The sequence below is a fragment of the Oreochromis niloticus genome, linkage group LG4, assembly GCF_001858045.2.
Source record: "Oreochromis niloticus isolate F11D_XX linkage group LG4, O_niloticus_UMD_NMBU, whole genome shotgun sequence".
NCBI classification, from domain to species: Eukaryota; Metazoa; Chordata; class Actinopteri; order Cichliformes; family Cichlidae; genus Oreochromis; species Oreochromis niloticus.
The window spans coordinates 12,593,377-12,602,445 of NC_031969.2; the positions used below are offsets into that span (position 1 = coordinate 12,593,377).

The 9,069-nt window shown below is 44.5% G+C and overlaps 1 long non-coding RNA gene across 1 annotated transcript in view; it reads right to left on the reverse strand.

Moving 5' to 3' along the window:
• LOC112846779 (uncharacterized) overlaps nucleotides 1–1,518 on the reverse strand; it is a 2,336-nt gene extending 818 nt beyond the window's left edge. Inside the window, exon 1 of the long non-coding RNA XR_003219934.1 lies at nucleotides 1,490–1,518. This is a non-coding gene — a long non-coding RNA (uncharacterized LOC112846779). The remainder of the gene's footprint in view (nucleotides 1–1,489) is intronic.
• Nucleotides 1,519–9,069: the final 7,551 nt, after the last annotated feature.

A 9,069-nucleotide genomic window follows, 5' to 3' on the forward strand; every position in this document is an offset into this window, starting at 1 on the left:
TAAACAGATTACGTCCTTCTCTTCCACCCAGTCTCCGTCCATTCTTGTCCATATCTCGTTACCTGCCTACTGACTACTGCAATTCTCTCTTGCATGGTCTCCCCCATAAATCCCTCCATAAGCTTCATCTGGTTCAGAACTCTGCTGCTCGCATTATCACCAGAACCCCCTCCTACCAGCACATCACCCCTGTTCTTCAGGAACTTCACTGGCTCCCTGTGAAATTCCGAATAATACAACTTCTTCTGCTCACCTTCAAGGCCCTTCATAACCTTGCTCCTCCTTACCCTTCTGACCTGTTAACCACTATCTCTTCTGCCCGCTCACTTCGATCTTTTCTATCCAGCTTGCTGTGCCTTCTTTCCGCCTCACCACCATTGGAAGCAGAGCTTTTAGCTGCTCTGCTCCCAGGCTGTAAAACTTTCTACACCCAGATATAAGAAACATTGGTTCTCTCCCCCAGTTTAAATCTCAACTCAAAACCCACCTGTTCAAATTTGCATGTCCACTGTGAACCCAATGTTTGTTAATTTTATCTTGTACTTTTGTTTTTATGTTTCTTATTTTGTCATTGTTCTATTATGCGTCATTGTTCTATTATGCGTTCATCTATTGTAAAGTGTCCTTGGTGTCTTGAAATGTGCTATAAATAAAATTTATTATTTTATTTATTTAAAACAATCAGATGTCACACAAATTATTTGTGCCACTCATTCAAAATTGTTCCTGTCACCAAGACAGAACAGAGGACACACCACAGGCTGACAAAAGGTAGTGTATCACTCCTCCTGTTGCACACCTGGAGACAGCGTTTAGATTTCGTCTGCCTTTGGTAGCTTTTAGCCAGGGTCAGGGTGACATTCACCTCACCATTTTGACACACAAAAATCAAACAAACCCAGATTTAACTACAAACTAACAATACACCGACACATTTAATGTCACAAATCTCTCACATCTCAAAACTTGTTATAGAGAGCGCTGTCTTGCTCTCTCCTGCCATCACTCCCAAAGTTTACCCTATTCATAACAACCAAACAGCCATATAATTGTTTGATCGGCTCTTGTTCATTTATCCAACAATAGGAAGGGAGGTAATACTATATCTATCTATCTATACTTTTTAAAGAAAATCACGTTTTATTTGTTCCTGCACTAAACGTGATGACAGTTTCAGGAAAAAATGTGAAATTATGTATATAACTTGCTTTTACGTTGCCTATCAACACATTTTAAAAAACTGATATATACAAATATTGCTGATAAACTGTAAACTTGCCATGTGATCTGCACTCCAGAAACTTAAATGTTAGCTACCTCGTTATTCTGAAATCTCATTACTAGCATGTCACATATTTTAGCGTTTCTTAAAATCTGGAGACAGTGGGATGAATAAATAATAACATCTCAGTATTCCAAATGTCATAGTTGAACTAAAAGATATGTGTTAGACTGGTTGCAATAATTACAACAGCAGAAAATTAGTCACCTGCTCATCATCTTTGAGGGAGGACGATGCATGGACATCAGCTTCATCTATGGGTTTAATCTTTTCTCTTTGCTGCTCATTGCAATGCACTGTCTCAGAAAGGGAAAAATGTACAATTTTTATAATACTTCTCAATGTAGTTTACAGTGAAAACTGATCTTTTACAGAATGCTTTCAAGGTATAATTGGCTGTTTTCGACTACTTTTGATTATACCTCTATATTTCGCTGGTAAAACAGTTTTCCTTGCCTTGTTGGCATCATTCTTTACAGAACAACCTACATGTCTGACTACATTTATTTTGTAATTTTGACATATTGTATTACACAATTGACCTAAAAAATTACACAAAACATAAAATCAGAGTAGGAAAATGTTATACTTTTTACTATGAAAACACAAACATGTTAGTGATTTTTTCTCATTACTTAATTTCAAATTTCTAAAACATATGTACAAATTTTACAAACCACATTCTATACAAATGTTTACATAAAAATGCAGGCATTAGTGTATCACTCCTGTTGCACACCTGGAGACAGCGTTTAGATTTCAGTCTGCCTTTGGTAGCTTTTTAGCCAGGTCAGGGTGACATTCACTTCACCATTTGACACACAAAACAATCATCAAACGCAGATTTAACTACAAACTAACTATACACTCCAGACACACTTAATGTCACAAATCTCTTCACATCTCAAAACTTGTTATGACACCGCTCTTCCTGCCATCTCCACAAGTTTCCCTATTAATAAACAACCAAAACAGCCATATAATTGTTTGATCAGCTCTTGTTCATTTATTCACCACAATAGGGAAGGAGAGGTAAAATATATCTATCTATCTCTTTTTTAAAGGAAATCACGTTTTTATTTGTTCCTGCACTAAACGTGATGACATCTTCACTCTGGTTTACTTGGCCCATCAACACTTTTAAAAACTGATACGCATGTTGCTGATAAACCATAAATTGGCCATGTGATCTGCACTCCAGAGAGTTAAATGTTAGCTACCACGGTTATCTGAAATGTCTCATTAATAGCATGTCACGTATATTGTAGCATTGCTTAAAATCTGGAGACAGTGGGATGAGTAAATAATACATCTCAGTAATTTCAAATGTCACAGTTTAACTAAAAGATATGTGTGTAGACTAGGTATTTAACCTTGACTAATAAATACACAACGTGTCATCAAAAAAAGCTAGATTTAGCATTTGAATAGCTTGAAATACAAAACTTAATCAAGGAATTACATCAAAGAAAAACCTTGACAAAACTAAATCTAACTGGTTGCTGGATACAAGCTGGAAAAATTCAAAGTTTAAGTTACCTGTTAGCGTCTCCACACCAGTTCACAGCCAAGCGTCAATACTCCTCAACTGGAAGTCACGAAGTGAGGGGGAGGGGTGAAAACTGAAGCTCATTGGCTAAAAAGTGGTCAGGTGACGAGAGTGCTTACCCTGTCTTTTAAATGGAATTTCAGTGAAATATTTACAGTGAGGAAGGACTGGGTTTTTATTGCATTTGTTATTTTGTTGTTTTTGTTTAATAGGACATTCCTTTAAAAAAAAGGATGTTATTTATTTGAAGCAAAGGTACACTACAATGGAATACATGTTTCCTCACATACCACAGCCAAGGGCCACCATTAAAGCAATGGTTTCACACTTAATTTATATCTGCATATGTTAAACAAATCTGAGATTCAACCAACAACATAGTGGGACATATTTTAGCTTCTTATATTAAACCAGCATGTATCAAGATGTGGCTTTCTTCTGAAAAATGTATTTATTCATATATTTTTGTTCTGATTTTTTGTATGAAGATACAGAAGGTGTATCTACAAACCGATGCTTTATTACTAGCAATTATGGATAGTTTGAGAAACAAACTTTGTTTTGTTTAGCAGTAGGACATCAAATAAGTCGATCATATGATATGACTAAAGAATCTGAAACTTCTAAATCCTATGGAAACTCTACAGTGTAAAACTGGCTTTGTTTACAATATAGAACTGTACAAAATTATGGCAGCTGGTATATGAAGGCATTAATAGCTCCTCACCTAGTTATTCCAGAGACTCCCATCTTAATCTCATCTTCAGAAGCATAGTCCACGGTTACAAGCATTACGAACACACAGAACAATACCTTAAAGAAACTTGCCATTTTCCTGCAGTAGTTGTTAGCTATAACAACACACTTGATAGACTAAAGGCTAACCAGTGTGGAAATGATAACCCAGTCTTTCTGGGGCTGGGAGAATTTGTATTGTTGATTGTTAGGGAGAGAATTAGGTAAGTAAATACAGATTGCAGAACTTGACAGCTAAATGCATTTTTAGTAATGGATGAATATGTTATTTGTATTCCAGGATATACTTCTGTCCATATATTATCAATTATTATATGAGTTACTATGGGTGGCACAGTGGTATGGTGGTTAGCACTGTTGTCTCACAGCCAGAAGGTTCCTAGTATAAAGACTTGGCTGAGTTTGCATTTTTACTGTGCATGTGTGTGTTTTCTTCAGGTACTCCAGCTTCCTCCCACAGACCTAAAACATGTATGTTAGGTTGAATAGACATGATAATTTGATAGTAGTTATTGAGTGAGTGGTTGTTTGTCTGTGTGTTATAGACAGGGGTGCACATAACTGGTACGCAGTTAGCATGCGTGACAAAATTAGGAATGCCTAGTGACACTTGCGTTACCAAGTGCTTTGCATACATGACCGTGTCATTCAACCTTCCATGTGTTTCTTGTCACCAGCTAAATGTCCCCCCCAAAAAACCCAGACATTAAGCAGTTTCTTTGGTGTGCCGCCACCAGCTAAGAAACGCCAACCGGAGCCAGAGCCGAAGAAATACTTTTTTCAGAAAAGTGGCTCAAGATGTGCCATGGCTTGAAGCTAACAATGAGCGCACTGAAATGTGGTGCAAGATTTGCCGCTTTCATCCACATCTAGCAGACAAATCAGGTGCATTTTTTAAAGGCTCAAAGAATTTTAACCATTCTTTATTTGACAAACATGAAAAAGTTAGGAGCACATGAATGTGGCACAAGTCATTGCTAATAAACAAGCTAGCCAAAATGAAATGTCCAGTCACCCACTTAACATGCGGCAAGACAAGCAAATGAACAACAGCGGCAAGCACTGTTAAATAATACCATTTGACTCTCCATCAGCGGCACTTGGAGTGACAGCTGCAGACGGGCTGGGGACACAGACGGTGCAGGACGGCTGTTGACTCCTTCCTCGCACCTGCCCTCGCTTATATGGGAGCACGCCATACTACCGGCTCACCTCATTTTTTTGTCGCCACCTCTGGCTGTCAGCCCAGAGACCTGGACAGAGGGCTGCCTGATGAGGCTGCCGGTCGACGCTGCAGCCACCTCGCTGTTGAGGTGCCTGTGGGGGCATATGGCCAGGGTAGGGGCCCAGAGCTTCTGGGCCTCGCCCTGCCCCCAAGACTCCAACTTGGGGCCCTGGAGATCTCCGGCCCCAGAGATCCGGCCACATTTCTCAGGCTTACACGCCAGTTGGACCTCGCTGTGGCGAGTGAGCGTTCTCCAGCCTATTTTAGCCAGGTTTCTCTCTGGCATATAGCTGCTGCAGCTGCAGGCTGTGTTCCCCTGGCGTATTGCCTGCATTCACCGGTTTACATGCCAGCTGGACCTCACTGTGTCTGATTCCTCAGCCGGCGAGTATGTGTTCTCCAGCCTGCAGCACCGGCTGTGCACAAGTGTCTCATTCTCTAGTTCACTCTTGCTGCTCCCCTTTCTGCGGACAGTACTAGCGGCCACTTGGCCTGGGCAGACCTTCGGGTTAAGTCCCCACTTCACCTTTCAGCGGGCTAGACCACCAGCGCCCCCCTTCAGGTCGCATCCCTACCTCGGCCTTCACATTAGCAGCTGTGCTGCTGCTGCAGGCGGTGCACAGGTTTACGCGCCATTTGGACCTCGCTGGGTCTGATACGTCAGCCAGCGAGTCAGTGTTATCGAGCCCACAGCGCTGGCTCTCTGTCTAGTGCATTGCCAATGTGTTGCGATTTACATGGCCAGCAGGTGCTCACTCAGTGAGCTGAAACTTCCTGACTGTCCACACGTGTCTCGTTGGGTCCACTCTTGCTAGTCCCCTGTCTGCGGACAGCGCAGAGTGGCTGCTATGCCCTGGTGACGGACCTTGGGTCGCCTCCCCACTTGGGCTGCCTCCCCACTTGGGCCCTCCACTCTCCATGGACTAAGCCACCAGCCCTCCCTTGTGGGACGGTGCAGGTTGGATGCTCGGCTCCTAGGACAGGCCTTGCGTCACATCCTGCTCGGCCATCCACTGTGCGTCATGGCATTAGCTAGCTGCCATGCTCGAGTGGCTTAATAGGCTGTGCTACCCTGGCTTATTGCCCGCATTCGTCAGTTTACGGGCCAGCTGGACCTCACCTAGTCTGATTCTTCAGCCGGCGAGTGAGTGTTCTCCAGCCTGCAGCGCCGCCTGTGCACGAGTGTCTCTTATGGAGTTCACTCTTGCTGCTCCCCTCTCTGCGGACAGTGCTTAGCGGCCACTCTGCCTTGGGGTAAACCTTCGGGTTTAGTCCCCATGTGGCCTTTTGGTGGGCTAGGACGCCAGCTCCCCCCATCCAGACGGGCGTATTGCCCGCGGCTCGCCGGTTTACGCGCCAGTTGGACCTCAGCTGTGTGTGATACATCAGCCAGTGAGAGAGTGTTCCTCAGCCTGCAGCGATGGCTCCCTGTCTGGCATTTTGCCCGTATGTTGCAGGTTTGCACGGCCAGCGGGATTCCCAATCGTCAGCTCAGTGAGCTGTGCTTCTTTCCTCAGTCTGCTCCTGGGATTCCAGGTTCTGGCCCTAGGATTCTCAGGCCCCAGCTGGAGATCTTTTGCAGAGTGTGCACACGGGCTCGTCAGCCAGTGAGTGTGAGTCTCCAGCAGCTCTGGCTCTCTGTCTGGTGCACGCCTGCCTGTCACAGCTTACGCGGCCTGCACAGGCCCGCTCAGTGGGCTGTAACTGAATGACTGACCATGAGTATCTTCTTTGCGAGTTCGCTCTTGTTGCTCATCTGCCTGCGGGCAGCACATAGTGGCTGCTCTGTGCTGGGAGTGGACCTTCGGGTCCTCCCAATGCTTAGCCCTCCACTTCTGCAGGCTAGGCTGCCGGCCCCCTTCCCTGTCTGTCGATGGCACGGGGCGGCTTTGACTCTGGGGTTGGACAGGTCACATGCGTTCCCCTGGCGTGTTGCCCGTGGTTCACCGGTTTACGCACCAGTCAGACCTCGCTGTGGCGTGTGTGTTCTCCAGCCTGTGGCGCTGACTCTCTGTCTGGCATATTGCCCGCATGTTGTAGGTTCGCAGCCAGCAGGTTCCAAACTGGTGCTGCGCTTCCTGCCATTCGGCCTGGTGGTTCACGGGCTGACTTTGAGTGGCCAATCAATTGCGGTCCTTGCATCTGCAGGGCCAGTTCAGGCCAATCTTGCGCCTGCTGAAGATGCCGAAGGCTTGGCCTTCGCGTCTGGTGAAGCTCTGACCAGGGTGGTCTGCTTATGTGTACATTTGTCAATGGTTCATTGGCACATTCACTCTCGGTTCAGTTGCATCGTCTCCTCGCGGGGTGTCTTACAGAGTTACCCCGTACATATGGAATATGTAATGGAGTGGAGAGATAGCCTCAATATAATAGAGAATGTACGGTTACGGTGTAACCTTGGTTCTGTGAGTGAGAGACTATCTCTCCACCTTAAGGCCGCTCAGAGGCGCGTTCCGATCAAACTATCGCTGGTACAGCTGTTTATACATAAGCTGTGAGGTGTGGCCGGGTGAGCCGGAGTGTCTTAAAGAAGAATCCACATGCCACTACCAAGGGGGGTCGTACCCCGTACATATGGAATATGTAACGGAGGGGAGAGATAGTCTCTCACTCACAGAACCAAGGTTACACCATAACCGTACGTTCTTTAGATGCTGTTCTGGCTGTTTCTTGTGACCTCCTGAATGAGTCGTCAGTGCCCTCTTAGAGTAATTTTAGTAGGCAGGCTGCTCCTGGGAAGGTTCAGCACTGTTTTAAGTATTCTCCATTTTTGGATAATGACTCTCTGCTGTCCCAAAGCCTTGGAAATGTCTTTGTAACCCTTCCCAGACTGATAGATGTCAATGACTTTGTTTCTCATATTGTTTCTTTAGATTGTGAAGTGATGTGTTGCTTTTTGAGATCTTTTAGCCTATTTCACTTTGTCAGACAGGTTCTGTTTTAGTGATTTCTTCATTCAGCAGGTCTGCAATAATCAGGTCTGGGTGTGGCTAGTGAAACTGAACTGAGCTTGACAAAAACTGTGTTTAATCACAGCTAATTGATGATTTAACAAGAGGGGCAGTTACTATTTCACACAGGAGTGGGTAGGTGTGGATAGATTATTTCCCTTAATAAATTTTGTATTTACTCAGATTATCTTTGTGTAATATTAAAATTAGTTTGATTATCTGAAACATGTGAGTGTGACAAATATGCAAAAAAAACAAACAAACAAAAAAAACTAAGAAATTAAGAAATTAAGAATGGGCAAATACTTTTTCACACCACTGCATGTGTTTTACGATCCAGGTGGGAGGGGCAGTATGCAGAGCTAATGCTATTGCATGATCTGTGAATCTTTTTGGCCCTTCATGTAAACTGAAACGGGTCGAGCAGGCATCGAAGACGTGATGTGAACTTTGACTATATGCTCAAAGCACTTCATAATGATGGAAGTAAGTGCTCTTGGGTGACAGTCACTGAGACAGCTCACATTAGGTTTCTTCAGGACGGTGGTCCTCTTGAAGCACGAGGGGACTATGAACAAGAGAAAAGTCATCACTTTACCCAGCTGTCTTATCTAATTATAGGCCAATCTCCAACCTTACTTTTATCTCAAAAATTCTTTAAAGAGCACCAGAATGCTGAATCTGTTCATCTGGACATACCATTTTTAGTGGGAGAAATGTTTCATCACCAACTGGTGACTTCTTCAGTCTCAGCAGACTGCAGGTTTCCCCAACCTTATAAACAGTACATTTGCATAATGACAGAAACTAGCACCAACAATGGGCTGTGAGGTCAGTTCCATGATCATTAGTATCCAAATTGTCGTGACCATTGATCAGTGGCCATGAGGGCCTTCAAATCTAGAGACAAGGAGGAGCTGAAAAGGGTGCAGAGAGAGCTGAGGGGACCGATAAGGAAAGGGAAGGACAGCTACAGGCAGAAGATGGAGAACCAGCTTCAACAAAACAACATTGGCGAGGTCTGGAGAGGCCTCAGAACCATCTCGGGCCACAAAGGTCAGAACTTTCTGCCTGGGGGGATGTGAGGTGGGCAAATGAACTGAATCATTTCTTCAACAGATTTGATTCATCCATGAGGCAGTCTTCAACATCGGCTGCAGACTCACCCACCCCCACTGTTGCTGTTCCACCTCTGACACCTCAGATACTTAACACCTCCTCTACTCACCCTGCTCACTCCTCCCCACCCCCAACAACAGCATCCAATACACACTCAACACAAGGCTCCAGCCTGTATGTCTCAACC